Consider the following 23465-nt stretch of genomic DNA (forward strand, 5'->3'; position numbering starts at 1 on the left):
ATTTAGTTACTTCCAGTTTACCAAACTGTTGAGGCAACTAGTCAAAACAGCACTACCATTCTCCAAGAGCATTGGGGGGTGGGGAGGAGAGAGAGAGGAGATTAGATTTATAAGCCATAGTCTGTTTGGAAAGAACTTTCAAGATGATTTATAATTACAATGATACATGCAGAAATAAAAACAAAATAAAAATGTGATTAAAACAATTTTAATGAAAATGTTTTTATTTGCCTGTCACTCTGTCTGTCTGTCCATGATACATACAACACAAATACAACCCTCTTTCTTGGGTTGTATGAGAAATATGAAAGAACTTTGTTTAATTCCCACTTACCTTGTTCTCATTAGCTAACTAATAATAAGCATATAAATGAACACCATTTTAAAATACACATATTAATATCAAATTAAAATCAACTTTATTCCAAAGACCAATAAATCAAAACAGTTAATGAAGTGTTGTGTTAGAGTATCTCAAAAGCTAATTAAATATATATAACTTGAATCCCTAACTGACAGAGTTGTTGTGACAATCTGCCATAGTTTAATCTCTACAATGTTTGGTACAATGTATTGACATTTTTAGTACATATGATGCAGGAGAGAATATAAATGAATGCCCAATTTACAGATTTGAAAGTGCTAGCATTATTACATGACTTGGCATTATCCAGATAGGGTGGGAATGAAACCAGCATAATTTCCAGTCAATGTAAACAAAGTTTACTGGGAATTATGGTAGTTGCAATCCCAACACACTGGAAGCCCATCCAATCAAGAATAAGTACATATTATTTTATTATTTTCACTGTTTCCAGCAACCAATGAGTCACTGTCCATGAAGTTTTAATGTCAGAACCCATTGGGAATTAAACATTGTGTTCCAGTTTTTGAAGGAGGAAGCTATGGGCTACCAGCTACTGCTGAACTACAGTACCCAGTATCCTATAAGGGCTTGACTCCTGATGACTTCATGGTCATGTCCATGCAGTTTTCTTGGCAATAGCACTTAAGTGGTTGCCCATTGCATTTTTTCTAGAATGTTTTTGGATTTCCTAATCTAGCCTCCAGGTCTCGTATTCCCTGGAGGTCTCCCATCAAAGTCGTTAACCTGGCCTGGCTCACCCTCTGAGCCCATACAAGGTTAACAGATGCCGCCGTCTGCTTAGGCCCAGCATCCTGTACCATTGGCCTTCTTGGATGGAATCATTTTATACTTGTATCTGGAGGACTGTTTCTGGATAATATTGAGCCAATCCCATTTCAATTCATTGTCCCCTTGAAACCATTTTTAAAACAACATAATGTAATCCCTACCTCTATTTGAGCACAGTTGCAGCAGTTTAAAATGGGAAGACCAATTTGTTAATTTACTTCTACCTGGCTAGGTTTTTTTCCTCCCATATATATGTGTGTGTGTGTGTGTTTAAATCTGGAATTGACCTCCCCCGCACCCTTGAGTGGATATGCAACTTTCGTGTAGTAGTAAATACAACAGCCTGAGAGACACAGTTTCATACAACACTGTGTGTGTATTTGCCTTGTTGCGTGTATATGTCCAAGAACCTGGGAGTCTTGCATGTGCCTAGCGTATTTGTGAACTATTAGTAAGTGTGAACTGCCTCCTAGAGCCTCAAGTGCCTAAAAGGATGTAGAGTCACCCCCACCCTTTCTGTCTTCTGAGGAAGCCATCAAGGAAAAGAATTTTTCACACCAAGCTCTTGATGGAATGGAAGCAGAATGGAAACCTTTGACACAGCATGGCTACTTGCTCCTTTTGCGGATCTCTTTGCCCAATTCCCTCCAGGGGAGGGGGAGAGCAGATAAGGGGCGGGGACAAAGGGTGAGAAGTGATGGCTTCATCATGCTTACTTCATCATGCACACGTCCTCATTTGGTTGCTGCTGTCTTAATTTAAAAGGTAATTTGGGGGTCCTCTCCATCTAGTTTACATCTTCATCTTAGGTTTCATGAGATCATGCTTCTCGCAGTACAATTTCCAGGCCCTGTTTTTATCATTTTATTTTGTCTTGGTTTGTTTTGCTTTTTTACTGGTGGGGAAGGGGGAATCCTGTTTTTAATGAATGATCTGTGTCAAGGTGATTGCTTTTTGAGGAAAAGGGGGAGAAATGCTGTAGATGATAGAGACCCTGTAGCTTTACTAAACTTTATTACAGTGGGAAAGTGCCAGGCCCAGCCCATCCAAGTGCACTGAAAGATACTTTGTAATAACAGGCTTGAAAAAGGTCTGGTAGTTCACTATCTTCTTTGTGCTGGTATAATTGGCACACTTGACAGTGAGGAGAGAGTTTAAATTGATACATACACCTACCGCTGGCCCTGAAAGCATTAGGAATGCAGCTTGCAAATAAATACTTTTGATATCCAACTTAGAGGCTTATTTTTTAAAAGATGCAAAGAATGAGATTCCACACAGCGAAGTCACACAAAGCTGGTTGCTCGGCCTGGAGGATAATGACCATGGGAGTTCTTCTCTCCCCTTGGTTACTTCAGCTAATCCTATGGCCTTCTCCAAATGTGCAAGACTAGTTGGGGGGAAGATGCAGTTTATAATAAGCCTACTCTATTATGGGGTATGGGAGCAGCCTTGGGGATCTTAAAGATGGTTGTTTATGTCTAAGAGTACTGGAAGGTCACTCTGTGCTGTAAAAAACTGAGAAGTGTAGATGCCAGGGGTCTGAACATCATTCTATTTCAGATATTTTATTTACAATGCTAGATTAGTGTGTGCATCAAAGTATTATATCTGCCATCTTTTCAAAAACAAATCTACACAAAATCAATTTATAAATGTCATTAAAGTGGCCAAAGTCCTAAATACTCTCTCCTTTGAATATAAATACAGATATAAGGAAAGTCCATTTGGACTGCTTAGTGACCAGATGCATTCAAGATCATAAGCATAAGCAGGACAGTGTTAGCCTTCTTCTACAGGTAATCTAACTAGGGTAATCTTGTTATCCAAGTGGACCACCTTTACTCTAGCATAGGCTTTCAAATCTCTGTATCTTTTCCATTACCTGCTATCTGGTCCTTTTAATTGGAGCTGCTACAGATGTATTTGAGATTTTCTGCATTTAACACATGGTCCCTCTCCCAAATGAGGACACATGAAGGAACCAAAATCAGTGGAAACCTCGTGCATGCCACTGTTCTTATAAAAGTTGGGGTCAGGGAAGGAGAGAGGATCCATTAGTTCCAGCTCGGAAACAATGTCAAGGAATTAGGGTTCTGATGTCCAGATAGAAATGTAGAGGAATTTTAGAACATCACACTACAAAATGTATGGTTAGCTACTCTGGAAAACTCTGGTTAACTTACAATCTAAGAAACTACAATTATCTGGATAATATTGAACTGTGAATTTGCTTGCACATGACCACTCTTGTTTTATGAAGCCAAGAGCCTGCTTGGTATTCCAAGTGCATAAATCAGTTGTCCCCTTCTTGGTGCCTTCTCAGATGTGCTAAACTACAACAATGGCTTAGAGAGATGGTAATTGGAGTCAAAAACCCTTGGAAAGCCCCAAGTTGGAGAAGACTGGCAATAATGTGTTTATTTTATGGTGGTTTACAACCCAAAAAATCATAACAAAATATTGATCAAAGCAAAATGAAAAATACAATAAAAAGTGAATCAATTGCCACCATTATTACAGTCATCAAATAGCACCACAAACATAACATTACTTTAACTTTCAAAGGACCTTCATAATAATTCCATCTTTATCACCTTTCAAAAAGTGGCACATCTCAGCTTTATGAGTGCCGTACTGTCTTAGTTCTTCAAAGCATTCTAAAATTGAGTATATTTTTTCTCTAAGGAGAATCACTTTGAAGAATAGGTTTGTTGGTGTCTTTTTTTATTTCATTAAACAAGTGAGAAAACAACCTGGAAACTTGGGCAAAATTTGTCAATTTGGGTTATCTTTTTGAAAAGAAGCAGCTAGAAATACTAACCTAAAGTGATGGCTCTCCACAAGCTGCTTGTGAATGTAACTTTCTGCTGAGGCAGCAGCCATTTTCCAGGGTAGTTTTCTGAATATTTGTGAATATGTGAATGTTAGCAGTATTAACTGATTATACCCTCTGACATCTCTTCAGCAGAAGTCTTATAGAGCACTTTGCCTCTCAAAACATTTTTCAGTGCTCATCTTTGCTCTGTTGCTTCTTCCTTGAAATCATTGCCTGACTTTTTTTTAAGAAGTGTCCAGTAGAAATATTTAACTTAATCCTGGATTTCTCACTGGCAGCCAGACCAATGAGAAGAATCATATTCATCCCAGGGCCAATATGATGCATGAAGAGGCAAAGAAACACATTGTTGCCTGATTCAGTGGATTCATTTCATTCATTCATTCATTCATTCATTCATTCATTCATTCATTCATTCATGAGCAGAAAGAGACTCCTGCAGATAAAATGTCTGCAGTGTGTGTAAATAGCTACCTTTCAGAACTCTTGTCCTTCAGGTTGCAGGGACAGAAGACACTTTACTCTCTTAATTGGCACCATGAGATACTTCCAGTAATGTCTGAGATGGAATGGGAAGTACAGTTAGAATGAATTGTGTTGCCAGCTAAATCACAGGTTGCTTTCTTTCCTAGTCAATACACATAATCCTGATTAATATGTCTTCATGTAGACTGTAGTTCCTTCATGATGTCCTGCTTCTAGAAAACTAAAATACCAGGGACTTAGATTTTGCTTTTCTGACATGTTACTTATCTAGATGTGTAGTATTATGTTTTGTTTTGTTTTGTTTTTAAAATAGAGATGCATTCATCATCTTTTCTTTTCCTATAATGCCATGTCATGAATGATTTGACACCTTCACATAGTGTAAAATGAGTTTAGAGGAAGGCTTTGAAGAAAATAGGGAGGATGGCTACACGGAAGTATTTTGAAATAATAGAAAATCCTGCTGTTTAATTTTTAAAGGATGTTATCAGTGCTTTTTCTCAAGACTGTAGTGACTGAGGATTTCATTCAGTTCACCCTTTGATAAGGACTGCCAACGTTGACAATTTTCTTCATGAACAGGTGTGGAAGAATTACAATTTTTACAGAACGGAAGTTGGGACATCTTCTGCCTATACATCTAGGCAGAAGGCTTTGCATGTTTAGCTTCCAAAAGTCTAAGTTAGACTCTCTATTCAGCCATACTTTTAAATAGGTCTGGGCAAGGTGAGTTTGATTTGCCTCCATACTGAATTTTGCACACTAGTAGGCTAATAAAGTATGGCTATATCCATGTTGGACATCATCTTGTCAATTGAATTAGAGTGAATGGATTCAATTTTTCTCAGATTCTTTTAATATATAAGAATTAATGTTCAGATTTCTTAAACATTATAAAAAGGTTTTGAGTTAAAAACATTGAAATATGAAAAAATAAAATGTGCTTTCATCCACAATACTGTCAGTTTTTCCCTGCCATCTTTACATTTTAATGAGCACTTATGGTATCTACGCAATTATGATAATGAAAATCTACCTTGCTAAATGAAAGTTCCCAACCTGTCCTTCCCAAGATATGCCAAGATGGGGCAGAATGTTGGACACACTCACAGGCAAAACTAAGAGTGTAATTGTTCAATTATTCATGAGTCCTGCTTTTTTCTTCCAAATGCCTCCTTGTGCTTAGTAACGCCTCTTTTTCTACCACTACCACCCCAAATTAAAACTTTTAAGAAGTTTTAAGTAGAAATATCCCATCAGCCCTACATTATCCTATGGGTTGGGTGAGCCTCTTTTCTTTTATGAGATGTTGCTGTTGCTTGTTTGTTATTGGGGAGAGACAGGGTGGAGTAGAAGAGCTGATCAAGACTTCTTATCTCTAGTTCATCTAATTACTGTGAGAACACATGTGATATCTGCCACAAAATGCTGCACTGTAGGGTGATCCTTCCCAGCCTGTCAGCTACACCAGCTCTCTTCCAAAATACTGCATTCCACTGCCCTCCTCAAACTCAGACACAACATTCTCTGGCCACCAAGCAAGTTCTTTGTCATTGCACATTTAGATTGCTTTTCCTAAGGATTTATCTACTTTCGCAAATGGTGTGAGGTTCACACCCTAAGCAAAACCTCTCCTAACACACTGGAATGGGATGCTGTCTTTTGATCATGACTCTCTGTTTCTCTTGCATCTCTAAAATGAAGAACAGGCAAGAAAGGACATTAATGGCAATGGAGTTTGACATTTCTTAGGAAGAAAGCAGCACACATTTTTTGTTATGGACCAAACATCATTTCTCATATATCTCATTTTTTAAATAGTCTACAACTCAAAGGGCAGCAGGAATGGACTCAGGGTTTCAGCTTCATTGAGCACATACTTCTCTGCTCAAGGAATCAGGAAAGCTCTTAGACTTTGTTCATAGGAAAAAAAACATTCAAAGAAAAGAACTGTATCCTATTCCATTTGAACTTCTGGTTTATTGTGGGGCACTGTGTTTCAGGCAAAATCAGAAGGAAATTAATGCAATTGCAGAATATTTAAGCTTCAATTACATAATATACTGTACTGCAAATGCAGCCATTTGTTACAGGACAAGGAAAGAAAGGGCCAATGTTAAAAGGGCCTGGAAAGTGTATATACCAAACTCACCACAAAGTTATGAAAGCCCATAAACGCACACTTCAAAACTTCCAGATTCTTCTCCAACTTAGATAAAATCTAAAGAGCTCTCATTTTACACCTACATATCAGCATCTCTTTTAGTCTTCTCTTTTTAAAAGCCTTTCCCAATCAGCAGTGTGTGAGAGATTATGGGGAGGCTAAGAAAGGAATGAACGGGAGAGTGGACAGAACAATCAAGAGATGGAAAGTGAGTCTCAGCCCAGCTGACAAGAAACCTGGGAAGAAAGTGGACACCCTTGACTTGCACCTTTACTAGAGTCCACTCTCTCCCATATTATTTGTAATCACAAGTTTTGGCAGACAGGATTTGTTTGATAGGATTTGAAACACTTATACAAAACAATCTATTACAGTGTTTTTCAAAGTTGGCAACTTTAAGATGTGTGGACTTCAGCTCCCAGAATTCCCCACCCAGGATGTATACATAATTTATTATTGAAATTTGGCATGGAGATGGAATAAATCAAAAACTAAACTCTACTAAAGTAGAAGCAAAACTTCAAAGAAGTAATCACGGTACAACAATGAGAAGAGCTATAGAAAAAAAGCAATAAAATTCACTCCAAGCTACAGTTTAAGGGAAAATTGTTATAAAGTGTTTTACAGCTGGAATGTAACTCTATCAACAATTACCAAGATAGGCAAATCATATAACAATAAATGCTGGAAATACCACAACAAAAAGGAACATTTATTACATATAGTGGTTATGTAAAAATACCTTCAAATGTCCTGGAAAGAAATAAAATAGTCAGAAAATTTTAAAAATAAAATTTGAATTTAAACCCTAAATACTTCTATATTATTTAAATGAAAAATATCATAATTTGTTAAGCTACATGCTAACAGCAGCAAGGACAAATTTGGCACAACATTGTAAAAGAGAAACTTTGCCAATGATACAAGACTGGGAGACCAAAATTGGAGAATATGCAGCAATGACAAAAGTTATAATATATATCCATAATAGAAGTCTAACCAAATTTAAACAGGAATTGCTCCCTTATATACTACACATCACACACCAAGGCAAATTTAGACATTTGGAATGTGGTTTCTAGAAAAAGGTTAGGAGACCAATAAAAAATAACAGATGAAGTGAGTTAAACAAGCTATTAGCAATTACCCTCAATGTTCAATGTAAAGTACAAATATTTAAATTGGCAGTTGGGAAACAGATGGAAGGGAAGGTGAGAAAGCATTACTAAAAAGTCTATAATGTTTTTTACTCTATAGTTGTTTTTTCTTACTTTGTGCTTGTATCTTTAACTTTCTAAAAATCTGTTAAAAGCTTAAATAAAAAGAAAGAAAAGAAACCTGGGAAGAAACATTTTGAATAATTCAAAGGAGACTCTGCTTTCATGAACTCACTATAAATGAAAGTTAGAAATTCCTCTTGCAATTTCCATGATTTACCCCAAGACTGACGGTTTTGATTTTGTGCCATCAAGTTATTGTTGACTTTTAGCAATGTACCTCAAGACTAGCATCAAAGATATCTTACTGAAGACTTGCTTCCTTAATCTTGTTCAGTTTTATGGTACCTGACACAGTGACAGCAGCAGTAGCATTCCCAGAGCCATGGAGAAATGGAAAGAGCTCTTGGAATTTTAGCATTCCAAGGCCAGTGAAGAACAAGGAGAAGTAATGTCAGCTTTGTTTTATGATACACTATATATAGTTCTAGAATGGCTATAAGGGTTGAGAGTGGGAAACACAATTTTGGAGTGGTTCTCCTCCTAGAGCAGTCAATTCTAGTTGGTAATAGTGAAGGGGAGAGTTTGAAATCTAGGGAGCTCAACTACAGCATGCCACATGACTTTGTATTCTCTCTTCTGCTGCTTAACATTTACATGAAACCACTGGGACACTTGCACGAAGTGAGATATGAGCAATATTTTATTTATTTATTTATTTATTTATTTATTTATTTATTTATTTATTTATTTGACTTATCCCCGCCCATCTCCCCCCAATGGGGGACTCTGGGCAGTTTACATCAAATTAAAATAAATAAATACATAATTAAAATTTATAAAAAGAAAAACACATTATGCTGATGGTATCTAGTTATATACAGGTAGTCCTCAGTTGATTTTCAGCGAAGTTTCAAAGTTACGACAGCACTGAACAAGTGGTACTAACGACTACTCAAAGTTCCAGCTGTCCTAGCACCCCCATGGTCACTTGATCACAATCTGGGCTTCTGGGTGAGGACCTATGGCAGATTACGCATCCCTGTGAGTATCTCCATGAGCGGGGATGGCACTACGGTGAAATCGGCGCCCAGGCAGCAGGTTCTGGCTGACAAAATTCTCTCCAGAGAAGGAGAGATTGGGGGATCGCTCACTGCACTCTGGATAGCTGCTCCTTGCAAGGAGACCACAGGAACTGAGTTTCTTGTAGTTGACCATGAGTTGAGTAGCTTGAGAGCCAAGGGAATATCAATGTGCCCTAAACCACTATGCAGCCTTTAAGGACATATGACTCACAAAAGCCTCACTTTCTTAAACACTTTTGAATACAATTAATTTATAACTTGAGAGAGATATTCCAAATGGCAGGAAAGAACAAAGACTTTCAGTGAGTTGCTTTCTTTTTGGAATTAAAAAGAGGGAAAAAATATTATCTTAAAGGATTTTAATTTAAAAGCAAAAAGCTTAACAATATTGTGATTCAAGAAAGTTTTACATGAATAAAGGGAACAGTAATTTTAAAAACAGAAGACTATTTTTTTTCTGATGAAAGTGCCTTTGAAAATAGTAAAATTAATCAGATATACAGACCAGACCTTTGTGGGAATGCTGATTATTTATTATTAAAGAAAGTAGATAATTGGTGGATTTTACAAAATAAGATATGGGTAATATGAGCCAGACTGTGTGACTAACTGTGGAGAGCTAACTGGGACTAAAGTATTCAAGACAGAGAAAAGCAAAACGGGGGGAAAGAAAGAAAAGAGGCCTGCCTTTTATTTCACTCTTGTAATTGACATACTTCCACTTTATCATAATGGCAACCATAAGAAAAGCAGCAAAAATAGGAGAAGGAAGGAGAGATTCACTAGAACAACTTACAGATAAGGGCATTACACCAGATTTATTGCAGAAAATGTTTGAGGAATTTGGCAAGAAAATGACTGAAATGGTTGCCTACTTTTAAAAAGGAAATGGAAGAAGGATTTCCAGGGATAAAAAGGATAGGAAAGAAGAAATTAAGAAGATTGAAAAATCTGTAGGACAGTTGGCTGGAAATGTAAAACAAATTAATGACAAAGCAGAAGTTTTAGAAAGTAAGACAGAAGTTATAAATAGAGATGGAGAAAAATGTGGACAACTTTGCATTACTGGAACTGAGAGAAAAAGAATTTTATTTAAGATTTAGAGAAATTCCAGAAGACCCTAGAGAAGATATCAGAAAAAAGATTGTTAAATCTAACTTTTTGGATTGGGATGAAGATGACACAGAGACAGAGATTGTTAAGGTTTATAGGATCAATATACGATTTGCAGAATTAAGAAGTGTTTCAAGGGATGTCCTTATACACTTTGTCAGGAGGAAGACTAGAAATCAAGTTTTGCAGCAGAGATTTGGCATTACCCACCACGGAGGAATGGTTGGTGAAATTGACAGAACTTTCTGAGATGGACAAACTGACTTCTTTGATTAGAGAAAGGACAATATCTACATTTATTGGTGACTGGAAACCCCTTATGGACTTTTTGAATAAAAATGAAAGAAACGACCTTGTGATTTATGGTTTTGATGATTAGACAGAATAGATTTTAGAAAGAAGAAAGTCATGAAGTAACATTAAAGAGAGAGCTTAAAATACAGTGGTACCTCGGGATACGAACTTAATCTGTTCCGTGACTCTGGTTGCAACTCGAGTTGGTCTCAAGTCGAGGTAAATTTTCCCATAAGGTTCAATGTAAATCCGGTTAATCCGTGCCGCCCTCCACCCGAATTTGGTCGCAACCCAAGGCAATTTTCTCTTCAGAGCCTTATTCCTGCCAAGCCTGCTCTGCATTTTCTTTGGAGCCATGCTAACACGCACACCAAAAACCTTCGCAAAACACACCACAAGCCTCACCGAACGTCTCCTTGCTACCGCGACCTCGCCCACAGGAAGCTGCGACCGCGTGGCAGCAGGAAAAATGGCCGCGGATCCGGTTCGTAAGTAGAGGCAAGTTCGTAACCCGAGGTAAGTTTTTCCTGCCGAAGCTGGTCATAACCCGAAATGTTCGTTAGTGGAGGCATTCGTATCCCGAGGTACCACTGTATAATTGTACTTATAATTGCTGTGATGAATATCAAAAGCCACTTCTTTATATTTTTTTATATCTTTCTCTTTTTTATACTTTCTTTTACTTTTTTTCTTACTGCACTTTTAGCTTTTTCTTTTATTTCGCTCTTTCCTTTTCCTTTTCTCTGCTCTATTTTAGTTTGTATTCTTATTACTGCTGTTAAAAAAACTTCCAATAAAAATTATTTTAAAAAAAATTCCAGGTGCTTAGCAACCACCTGGCACTTATGATGGTTGCAGCATCCCACATGATGTGATTGCCATTTGCAACTTTCCCTGCCAGCTTCCAACAAGCAAAGCCAATGGGGAAGCTGGCAGGGAAAGTTGCAAGTTGCTCTGGTAAGTCACTTGCACTCCCATGGCTTTTTCCCCAAAGGAGCCTGGGTATGGAGTATGAGATCCCTGGGATCTTGTACTCCATAGCACACACACACCTGCAGCACCGCATAGCCCACAGTGGCCACCTGCAGCACCCCCCCCCGGCCCTGCCGCATTCACATGCCGTGCCTTGATGGCCACCCTTGCATTTGCCCCTACCCGGCACCAGCCAGTTACCTGCCTGCCAGCCTGCTTGCGAGCTGCCTGAAACTTGCAACTTCCTGCCGGCTTCCCCATTGACTTTGCCTGTTGGAAGCCAGCAGGAAGTTGTGAGGAGGTCCTTGCTTAATGACCTGTGATCCTCACTTAACAATGGCAAAAGGGAGTGCTGGGATTGCTGTCACTAAGGGAAGGGTTCACGTGACATCACACTTTATGACTGCACCACTTAGCAATGGAAATTCCAGTCCCAATTACCATTGTTAAGCGAGGACTACCTGTATTTCTACCCTGGGCCAAGCAAGATGTGGAGAGGACCTGACATAGTACTTGGAGGCTATTAGGCCCTGGATATGGAGAAACAAGCTTAGTCTGATTTGAGACTAAATTAGAAAGATGGAATCACTGTGGATCCACCTGTTTCCAGACATGGTACATCTTTGACTCAATGGGGTTGTGTTCCCCAAGACAGAACTCATTCACAATCTGGGGTTTCTCCTGGACTTGTAGCTTCTTCTTGAACAGCAGGTGGAGGCTGTGACCAGGAGGGCCTTCATACAATTAAATTTTGTGCACCATTTGTGGCCATTTCTGGAACAGAAAGCTTTGTTGTTGGTCACTCATGTTTTTGTCACCTCACAGTTGGCCTCTTACAACCTGCTCTACATAGGGCTGTCTGTGAAAACCATTCAGGAGCTTCATCTGGTTCAGTTTGCAGTAGCCTGAGCAGTTATGCAGTTACCTAATTTCACCCATGCATCACCGCTGCTGCAGGACTGCACTGGCTACCAACCATCTTCAGATGCAATGCAAGGTGCAAGTTCTTTGAGTTCTTGCATAGCTTAGGTCTTGAGGTCTGAGAAGGTCTGGGAAGATCCGTTAGATGGAATGAGGAATGGCATCTATAGGGATCCTGTGCTTGAGCATTCTCAATTATGGCTTCCCATCTCTGGGGCTGCCTACCCCCAGATATTCAGAACATCCTCTCCCTATTATACTATCAAAGAGCCATGAAAATATGGGTCTTCAGAGAGGCAATTGGGAATCTTTGAAATTTTATACTACATTTTTATATAATTTTGTAATTTGTAAGCTACTCAAAAGCAATAAATACATATTTCTTCATTCAAAAAATTGCAGAAAATGGACAGAACATTTCATAAACAAATAAAATTGGTAAAACTAGAAAATAGGTGTATTGGTCCATTCTTAATTCTGTTTCTCCAATCCGTCCTTTTCCGTTTTGAGTGGTGTGTATGAATATGCATTCATGTTTATATTTGAGGTTTGGTATTCAGTTGTTAAATTATTAGTTTTTATTTTATGTAACTGTTTTAATATTTTGTGCATCATTTCCCAATATCTTTCTGTATATGGGAAGTGATACAAAATGGATTAAATGAACAAAGTATTGTATTTACTTAGAAGAAAATCAACCCTGAGTATATCCCCCTCCCTAAAGGAAAAATTAGAGAAACAAAAAGTCATCTACTCCCTGCATTGTATTCTTACTCAGTCTAAAAAGACTATCCCATTTTAAAATCTTCCTGCACAATTAACAGAGCACACATTTTCTGTATTATTAGCAACCTTTGTTCAGTCAGATTTTTCTGAACTACAGGACAGCTTTATGCCTACATTGGGATTGCTGGGTAGGACCACTTGGGGCAAATTCCACTTCATGCTTTGTTGACTTTGATATATGCGTAGGGTGAAGAAAGTTCTGTCCATCACTCGTGTCTGGTTTGCACTTCCTTTTTTATAGCTGAATTGTCCTTTGCATAGCTTCTAAGTCCTTTAGATCCAGAGCTGGTGATTTCTGTGCATCAGTTCAGTTCAGGCAACACTATTTACAACCTTTTAAAATAGTCCCTTCTTTATTTTTTAATGTATTCATTCAAATACCTGGCTGCAGGGGAGCTCATAATACTTTCCTAAAATGACATTTATAACAATAATTTAAAAGTAATACAACATGTTTAAAACTTTGTAATTAAGAGAGGTGGCAAGCTGCCAAGGAACATGTTCTCTGTGCCAATTTCTCCAAGGCCATGAAAATTATGGATCTGTACCATGCATGAGGGTAAAATTACTCCCATCCTTGAAATTGCATTCCCAGGTATATCTGCTTCCACTAACCCCTGAGAAGGTTGTTTGGAGCTGAAGGGAAGCAAAGTTTAATTGAGCTTAGAGGCTTTTTGAATGGGTTCTGGAAAGTGAGTAAAGATTTTTCCATTTCAGGCAAACTGCAGCCAACAGCATCAGACAGTCATGAAAGTCATAGGAACATCTATTCTTGGAACTGCTCTCTGATCTCATTTTCCATGTTAGACAATTCTCATCATCATTAAAGAGTGAGAATTTTTTTTCATCATTGTTTACCTATATGTTGTCAGCCTACAAAAGCCAGGTTTTATGGGAATATATAAATCTAACTGTCAGAAAAGCAGTTCTTTCAGAGACTGCAGCTGCTGTAAACATTGACAGATTGAATGAGGTATAATTCAAGTTTGTGAATGCTGGAATCTAGTCCTGTTTGTCTGCCTGGATCCACTAATTCAGGAAGGCGTTCCTAACCAAGTATCATCAGAGATTGGGGATTGGAGCCCTGAATTTGGCTACAGTTAGAGAAGGTTGCTTGTAACTCCTCTCTCCAATACTGTAATGGCTTCAGATGTAGCATCTGGTTCTGGGTGGATGAAAGACAGCTTTGTTGTTAGGCTGAGAGAAATAGTCACAGAAGATGGAGATGCTCAGAGGCAGCAGCAGTTATATATTATGTGCCTTTACCAGATCAGGAGAAAAACATGATAGCTACAAAATTCTATACAACAAAATTAGTTCACAATTTAACCTACCTAGCACAACCAATATCAACAAAACAAAACAAATCAAACACAACAGCCATGTTTAAAAGAATGCCCTACAATCAAGCAAAGATACATGCATCCATAATTATTATAAAAGAAATCTGCATAACAGTAGGGTAAATAACAACCAGGCACTAACCTACTAGTCAAATTTTAAAAAGTATTTACTGTAAATACCTTTTATCTTTTAAAAGCCATCAGAATTTCACAGAGATGAAGGGAAGGCAGGAGCTGATTCCAGAGTCATGGGGCCAATTTCTTGAAAGCCCAGAGTCTGGAGACCATGAACCTGGAACATGACTCAGAACGAAAACCTCCTTGCCCAGAGGAACTCAAAGAATGAATAAGGTTGTAGGGAGAAATAAGGGCTGGCTCTAAATATAAGCATTGCTATTTTAAACTGAGCTTATCCAGGACCAGATCCAGAACAGCCTGAACAGCACTGTTCTGGGCTAGGATCAGGGGATGGAGAAAAGAATTGGACACCTGCCAGGAGATTTTGGCAGTAATCTAAGTGTGAAAGAACCAAAGCATGCACAGTCTTCTCCATGAACATGCACACACGATCCTACAAATACTCAACAAATGAAAATTTGCAACCCTCAACATACAATCAATGAACAGGCACAAAGTCAGCTATTCATCAGTCAAGACTTGCAAGGAAAGGAAACTAACAGTCTGGAAGCTGTGGAAACTTATTTTTATTTATTGACTTGACTTGATTTGATTTCTATAGCCACCCATCTCAACAAGTGACTCTGGGCAGCGTACAGTGGAAGCACAACAGAGAATGGGAAGAGCATCCAGGCTGAAACCCAGCTACCTCTGTTTTATTCAACTTAAGGTGATGAGAAGACACCCAAAAGGAAATGCTAATGAAACATTTCACCACAATTGGCCATGCATCATTATTAAGGACCTCAAAAGAGTAATAGACATGCTCATCAACAGCAACATGTTGGAAAAGAAAACCAAGCGTCACTCTGTAGCATCGTTGAAAATAGCCTAATGCCTTCAAGTGGATCAGTGCTGAAAAAAAAAAATAACTACCAGTCCATTTAGCTTTGCATGTGAAATGTGAGGGCCTCCACTCAGCACATAGCCTTCAGTGAGTCCTCAGGCAGACTGGAGAGACCAGTAAGAGTTAATGCATTTTGACTATCAATCTGAGGTAGCCTGTGCTCTTGTACCAGAATTCTGTGGAGTTCTAGTATTAATCTCAGAGCAGTTTCAAATTTTTCTGAGACTCTCTTGCTATGGAAAATGATGGCAAAGGATTGATGAAAAAGGTGGGGACAGAGGAAAAGGGAGAACAGCAGACGTCAAGTAGGGATGTAAAGGGGAAAAAAATCCGTGGATTGCAATGCGAGTGAAGTAGTATAACCTCCTAAAATGGACTCTCCTGAATCACGGATTGGCAGCCATGCAGGCTACTAATGAGTGTCATTCTCTCCTTTCAAAAATTCACACAGAAAAGTATCTATTTGGGAAAGATGTATCCACAGATGTATTAAAACAGAAGAAAATCCCTTTTAAAAGCATATCTTAGGGTTGTGCATATTTTCAAAGGGGTGCTTCAAGACTTTAAAAGACATTTGGGCAGTAAAAACAGAAGAGAGCTCATGCTAAGAGTGAAACATGTCCTTGAAGCTGTCTTGTGAAAGGATGCCACCATGCCCCTCCCCCCCTTTTCTAAGAAGTGATGCAACCACATTGCTTTGCTTCATTGCTTCCATCCCATGGTACTTGTAATAGCCAGAAATGTGAGAGAAGACCGCAAGGTAAAATGCAACATCTCCTAGAGGCAAATACTTTTGTGCTAAGTCATGGTTTGCTTAACCATAGTTCATTGAATTAGTCATAGTCAGCTGGGTTCACAGATCACACTGATCCATAACCCATGGCTTACAAACCCTAATGACTGGGTTCACGCAACATGCTAAGCAGTTTCTGAGCTCTCTTCCGTTTTTACTGCCCAAATGTATTTTAAAGTGAAGGTGCAGGGAACTGGACCTGTGAGTTTCTACCAGGGCTTCTGCCTCCACAGTCATTTTTTTTAATGCTCAACAGATTTCTGCCCAGAAGCGATGTTGTTAGCAGAGAACTGAATGTTAAGCTGCGAAATGGCCCAAACAGGAGGAAAGCAGCTGTCTTTGAGCAATACAGCTAAGAAAGACTGAGTGGGAAGAAGGGCTGCTGCCAGAGGAAGAGCGCAGCCCTTCCCTAAGCTCCCCCTGACTCTGATACTTTGGAAAGAAGCACAGTTGGCAGAACTAGTGCCTCTGGTCATTTGGCTCTCCCTCTAATTTACAAACTCCTTTGAAACCATTCACGCTAGAAGGGGCTTTATCACAAAATTAGGTGGGATAATTGACAACTTATTATGTAGGTGGAATAAACTGCTAAACCTTCCTGTAAAATGCTTCACAGGCGGTGCAAGAAGATGTGGAGAAAAGCCTCTCAGAACATATAATTTACAGTCTTGGACATTATGGCCAAGATCTGGGAATTAGTTGGATTTTAAAGATGTTAAACAGCTGAATTTAGTGAGAACACTGAATCTTTCAAATTCAGTACAGGTTTTTCATTTACTTGGCCAGTTTCAAAGGTAATTTGAACCAACTACTAAGTTAATATCATCTGACCTTGAGTAATTTCAGAAAGCTAAGCTGAAACAGACCTAGTCAGCCCTTGGATCAAAGATCATCAAAAAATCCCAGGGCTGTAGGCATGACTGAGAAGATTAAGAAAATAAATCTTGGAAGAAGGCTGCTATATCTTCAAAGCAGAATGCCCAGAAAACCACATGGACATGCCTGTATAACTGCTAAGAGTTAAACTTGAATTTTAAGGGAGTTCTAAGAGATTATAATTGCAGATCAATCTCATCATGAGTAAATCAGTAAATTCAGATGAAAGCAGCAATCAGGGCCAACCCTCCAATTAAGCAGAGTGAGGCAGTCATCCCAGCAGCAGATGTCGCGGTATTTGATTTATTGATTTTGCTGTTGAAATCCAGTGGACTGTCAGCTAAGGGGAAGAAAATGTTATTCTCTGAACAGTTATTGGAATGGGGTAAGAAGGCCATTATTAGTACAGCTCACCATTTTGTATAGTATACAGCTCACCATGGGAGGCTTTCTGTTTCTGTTGGTAGACAAGGCAAAGTCTCTCTTACACAGGGATGCTATGGAAACTTCCTTCTAACAAAGATGGGCGAACATTGTCGCTGATGAGGATAAAAGCTCTTCTGTAGGTGAGCAAGAGTGGCTCATTACCTACCTGGAATAGGAGACGAATCTCCCCAACAAGCCTGCTCCATACAGCGGGGCAGTGTTGCTTAGCTCATACTGAATAGCAGTGTTGAGGGCCCTGAAGCCAGGCTCTTTCAGGCCAAATGAAGTCAAGTAGTGGATACATAGTTATTAATGTTTTAGTCGATGATAATACAGATGTTCCATGAGAAAATGGAGTTCTCTTCCAAGATCAAGGCAACCAGAGTGCTGCCAGAAAAAGCTAATGTAATCCAATATTTTCAGTGGCAAAGCTGCATACAACTGTCCACAGGAATTAGGCTATATTCCAGTCTCAGGAAGGAATTTAATAAACAACAAACAACTCACAGCAAAGCTCCCAAAAATATGTTGCAAATTGGGCTGCCTCTACAGAGTTTAAGTTACAGCAATAACAAATCTGTGCCTCATATAGCAGGTGACTATTGATCTTAACTCCAAAAATTTTGGTTGTGGCAGGAAATGTAGCCCTTGTGGTTTGAAGGCTATGGTGATGATACCCCTTTGCTTGTTAAAAAAAAAAAACACCACCTGTATAATGCAGGGCCCGCTGCAGCCAGCCTGCCAGTCTAAAACAGTCTTTCTCAACTTGTCCTTCAGACATATTGGTATCGCATCATGGCCCTTGGGAAAGACGTTCTGATGATGTAAAGGTCTGTTAATGAAAAAGACATTCTGCCTGTTCTTCAGTTTCCCTGCTTGGAAGAATGTTCACTGCTAGACTCAGTTGCTGTTTTACATCCAGATAATCTTGTGTGTGGAACAGTGCAAGTCCTGTGAGCCATTCCTCACTTGATACTGTACATTTTATAATCTAGAAAATAGATTCACTCCCTAAATGGCTGATTTATTTCTTCTGCTTACTGTGAGAACAGTGGTTTCCTCTTCTGCATTTGACTGGAATTTTACTAACTCAGTATTTACCTGGACACATCCCAAGAATCTGAACACCACCTCATTTTAGATCTGGTGTGGGCAACATCTGACACTCCAAATGTTGTTGGGCATCTCTCATCATCCATAACATCTAGCCATGTAGCTGCAGTTGATGAGAGTTGCAGTTTGATATCATTTGGGGGGTCCATCCCTGCATGAACTTAATTGTGAGAATTTGAGATAATGGAGGAGAAATATGTATATTAAGTATATAAATTATTTGCTGGAAACTGACATGAGTAACCAAGCCTGAACCTCAGGCATTGAGTTGCTAGAATTCCATACATAATGAATTAAGGCCAGAGTAGAGATGGAAACAGAAGAACAGAGATGGACTAAAATTCCTCCCCACCCCCTGCAATAAAAACACAGCTACTGACATAAAGAGAATGTGGTATGGGTATCCCTTTTCCCTTTGCAACTATAGAAACAGTTCAGGCCCCCTCTGGCTCCCCACCCTGCTGTGTTCTGCTTGTGGTAAAAGCAGGGATAGAAACTGGCTGGGAATTATGCAAATTAGGTAGCCTAATTTAGTATACCCAAATTGTGTAATTAGCTCTCAATTTGCATATTATGTAAATTACACTGTCTTGGTTGGGGTAGGTGGAGGTAAGGCAAAGGCAACCTTACATTCAACCATGTCCTTTCAATAATGTATCAGAAACAAGTTGAAGTGAGAAGGAGGGGAAATACAGATCTACAAAATCTGTTATCTGGTGGATGCTGTTACCACTTACCCTTTGGAATTGTCTGGCTGGATTTGAATCAGGCGATGCCATTTTGCATGTCTTCCAGTCCTGCTGGGAAAGTAGGTTTATCCGTAGGGTGCTGTGAGGCTCCTCTTCCACCACCCCATGGCAATTGTCTGATGTGATCCCATATATCTCCTATTTCCACTGCTGATATACCAGATTGAGGTTTTGTGGTGGATTCTGAAGAATCTGAAACCTTGTCCAGACAAGACAAATACTGTGTTTGTCTAGACAGTATCCTGACTGCGTGGAGGTTTTAAATCTGATACATCCTTCTTGCATGCATATTCTGCTCCTTTATTCTTTGATCTCTCAGGGATGACTGGCTGAAGTTCTGTTCACCTTCATAAGAAAGTGAGTAAAACTTTCCCTTTTGATCATGGATCCTGCTTTATCCCATAGGAAGGCTGGGAAAATTCTTGAATCCAGATCTGCACTAGAAATGCCTTTCTTATAGAATATATGCTTCTGCCTTCTAAGTGTTATAACAAAGAATGGGTTGTCATAAGGGAGATGTATGCTTTAACTTTTACAAAGATATTCAGTCATTTTGCAGACTATTTTTCCCTGTAAGCTGATTGATATAACAGGCCTCCAGACTGAGGAACACATTTTAGCTTTTCCATGGAAGGATATATACATATACATATACATATTTATGAGGTCTGCAAACAAATTCAGTGTTTATATTCTGGTAAAGTTTGCATAATATAATGGATTAGGATAATGTGTGACTAAGAGCTTGTGCTGTTCCACCTTGTGACTAGCCAGTTGTTTTCAGGAAGCCTATTAGCAATAGTTGTTCACTTCTGGTTGTTGACTCCAAGCAGTGGGTATCTGTAGCATGATGCCTCTGACATAGAGTTTCCTTAAGAGCCATCAAGGGACCTGGCCTCCATGCTCTCATCTAATTTTTTTACTTCCTTCACGGAAAAGCTATATTGCATAGATAAGTTTGTTCTCTGAGTGAAAAAGTAATTTGCAATTCCTTCAGAAAGGTAATGCAACAGTCTTAATAGTATCCTTTACAACAAAAGGGAAGCTTTTTATTTCCCACATTAAGTCTCTCCATGTCTAAAGGGAGTGATTTGGGATCTCACTGCAGTCTTGTCAATATTTACTTGGAAGTAGGTTCTTCTGTGTTTACGGAGACTTATTTCCAGGTAATCATGCAAACAACTGTAGCTTCTTGCTCCTGTTACCAGTGAATAATCCAGCCAGCAACAGCATGGGCTTATTAGGTGTATTGTGATATTGCAGTACCCTTTTCCCCTACTTTAGCAGCAGAAAGGGTATTTTATGGAGATACCCTTCCTGTGAAGGCTCATTTGAAATGACTGCAGACACAGTTTGTTCCAGGGTCATGTTACTTGCTGGAAATATGCAACCAAGTCAAATGGGAAGACCTAGCGTTCCCAATGGAATGGCAATTCACCGGCCACAGAAATGCTGTAGTGCTAACAGGCTTTTCATCATCATCGTCATCATCCCCACCTTTTCATATATAACTCATGGTGGCAAACATACCTAATGCTCCTGCTTCCTATTTTCCCACAACAACCTTGAGAGACGGACTGGCCCAAAGTCACCCAGCCAGCTTTCCTGCCAAAGGGAGGTTTAGAACTCACCATCTCCTGCTTTCTAGGACAGCTCCTTCACCATTGCACCAAACTGGCTCTCACAGCTTCAGTGCTCCCTTCCCGGCTATTCAAACAATCTTCGCACTTTGTTTTCTTGTTGCTAAGAATGTGCTTTTGCTTCCTCTGCAAAAAAAAGGCAACTTCTTTTTCATTGATTTCCTTTCAAGTAAGAAAAGCAGTGATCCAGAAACCACTCATGAGTTACATTATCTAGTTTAATTAGAGGGAACAGAAAATTTCTCCACAGACCAAATTGTCAGCATTCAAGCCTCCGATGCAACTTATATCAGGTTGGCGGTAAACTGGTATTCCTGCCAGCACCGGCCATTCCGGTGTTTTGATGGCTGTTTTGATGGCTGTTTCCTGCCCCATCCCCTTAGAAAGAGTTTCTGATAATCATGAAGCAGGAATGTGATGCAACCTCTTTAGTGTACAAATCCCCTTCAATCTAGGCACTAGCAATAGAGATGCGGGCAGTAGGGTTGTGATCAGATTTATCAATGAAAGCCCTTTATTTCTCCTTGTGCTGCTTTCTGTTCCTCATTAGAACTGATTCCAGACTGAAAAGAATTATGATTCAGTACCACAGAAAAGCCAGGTCATGTATTTGGGAACAAATGATCAGTCAGCAGATTTTGTTGTTTGGCTACTGGAAGTGTTCCAAGAGGCAGGAGGTCAGAAGAACACAATAGGACTGTGAATCATCAACATGAGGCGGTCTTAAAATACAAACAGTAAATCTATTCGCTGAAAAAAATTCCTGAGTAGATAAGAAAGGCTTAATAAGGCTGCAAAAATCATCTTCTGGATCCAATATGCAACATTATTCTAGTCTGGTTTGCACAAACCGCTAAGCTCTGAACTACCTACCGTATCTGAGCTATAAAAGCTAGAATGAGCCAGCAAAGCATTTTAGAACCCCCCCAGTGGTTGTCCAGATATTTACAGCACAGATATAGTAACTCCAGCTAAGGTATAGTAAAACGTGTCATAGAAGAGTCACCTTGTATGAGATGGGCGGCTATATAAATATGATAAATAAAATGGTACTTCTCATTATGACTAAAAGAAGGAATCATTAAATAGAAGGGCAATAATCCCATTAACAATATCGATGATTTGTAATTAAATGTCTAAATTAAATCAATCAGCCCCCTTCCTTATCCTGTTCCTTCCTACTTTGAGGAACATGCATGCGTGCGCACACACACACACACACACACACACCAAGCAAGGCTCTGTCTAAAAAACAGGCCTCCCCTTGGCTTAATGCTTTTGTGATGGTACGGGAAGGAGAACAGCAGATATTGGCAACGTGGTGACCACAGCAATCAGTTGTCTCCCCATCACTCCCGGGAGGTTCACCAGGCTCCCAGCCACCTGGGTTTAAAGGAAGAATTCTAGCATGTCCTGGTTTTTCTGCTTTTTCTTTTCCACAGCATTTCAAGGAAAGGAAAAGGGAAGATAATCGCAGATCAGCCTGAAATTGTTCTCCAAGAATTAGGATGTGGAAACAATGATGGTATGGAAGAGCTCTGTGCCCCTTTCAGTTTTATATTCAATTCCTGATATTTGTTACAAAGTGAAGGAAAATGGGGAAAGGTTGTACTGCAGTGTCAAAAATTTAGATCCTAAACAGGAAAAAAAAGTTTTTGTTTTTGTTTTCCAAGGGGTGGGATGGTGAAAGTGATTTTGAAACATCTTTTCAAAAGAACTTCTTTCTCCTGTTCTAATTAAGCTACCACAAAGACTTTGCCCCCAATCTTTATTCTTTATTTTTAGAAGATTACAAAATATAAACAGAGTACCAATATACAATAGCAAAATTAAGCTCAAGAATCCAAGATATAAGAATTAAAAAAACTGAAATGAAAAAGAAAGACAAAGAAAAAAAAGACTCTCCCAAACCCTTAAAGGCCCTAAAAACATTTAACAAATTACAATACTGAAAGGTTAGGGTTGAAATTAAAGAACTAACTTATATTTGAAACTTACAGATAGCCACTGGTTTACAAAAAAAATCATATAATACTATATTATAATCAAAGAAAAAATTACCAAATAATGCCATTTGTAAAATATCATAAAATCTATGCCAAAGAACAACATAATGCTTCATCCTTTGATTATTAGGAAATACTGTCTTTTCCAGAACGGATAAATTACACATTTCCAAAAGCCAATCCTTAATGTATGGAACAATATCACTTTTACAATTTCTCAGTAATTCTTTTGGCCATCCCCCATGCCTGGTACAACTATAATTCCTCCTAGATAGTCCAATTCCAGAGTTTTGGTATATAATTCAGCATCACAGTGACATGTTTAACATTAAGGAATTTCCCTATAAATCTACTTATGTACATTAACATCCCCTTCATGGATCACTGCCTTGTTGTGGTGAAGGGGCTTGCGTAACTTAGTGAAGCCATGAGCTATACTGTGCAGGGCCACCCAAGACGGAC

At 39.0% G+C, this 23465-nt stretch overlaps 1 protein-coding gene and 1 long non-coding RNA gene across 2 annotated transcripts in view; one reads left to right on the forward strand and one right to left on the reverse strand.

Moving 5' to 3' along the window:
- LOC148215102 (uncharacterized) overlaps positions 1-4545 on the reverse strand; it is a 46635-nt gene extending 42090 nt beyond the window's left edge. Inside the window, exon 1 of the long non-coding RNA XR_015796924.1 lies at positions 4470-4545. This is a non-coding gene — a long non-coding RNA (uncharacterized LOC148215102). The remainder of the gene's footprint in view (positions 1-4469) is intronic.
- The window catches only part of B3GALT1 (beta-1,3-galactosyltransferase 1), a 359787-nt gene that overhangs the window by 108603 nt on the left and 227719 nt on the right, over positions 1-23465 (forward strand). The gene's annotated exons all lie outside the window — the stretch shown is intronic.

This window comes from Python bivittatus, unplaced genomic scaffold, assembly GCF_059951505.1.
Source record: "Python bivittatus isolate LINGU-HERP-01145 unplaced genomic scaffold, Pbiv_v1 ctg000480_np1212, whole genome shotgun sequence".
Classification (NCBI taxonomy): Eukaryota; Metazoa; Chordata; class Lepidosauria; order Squamata; family Pythonidae; genus Python; species Python bivittatus.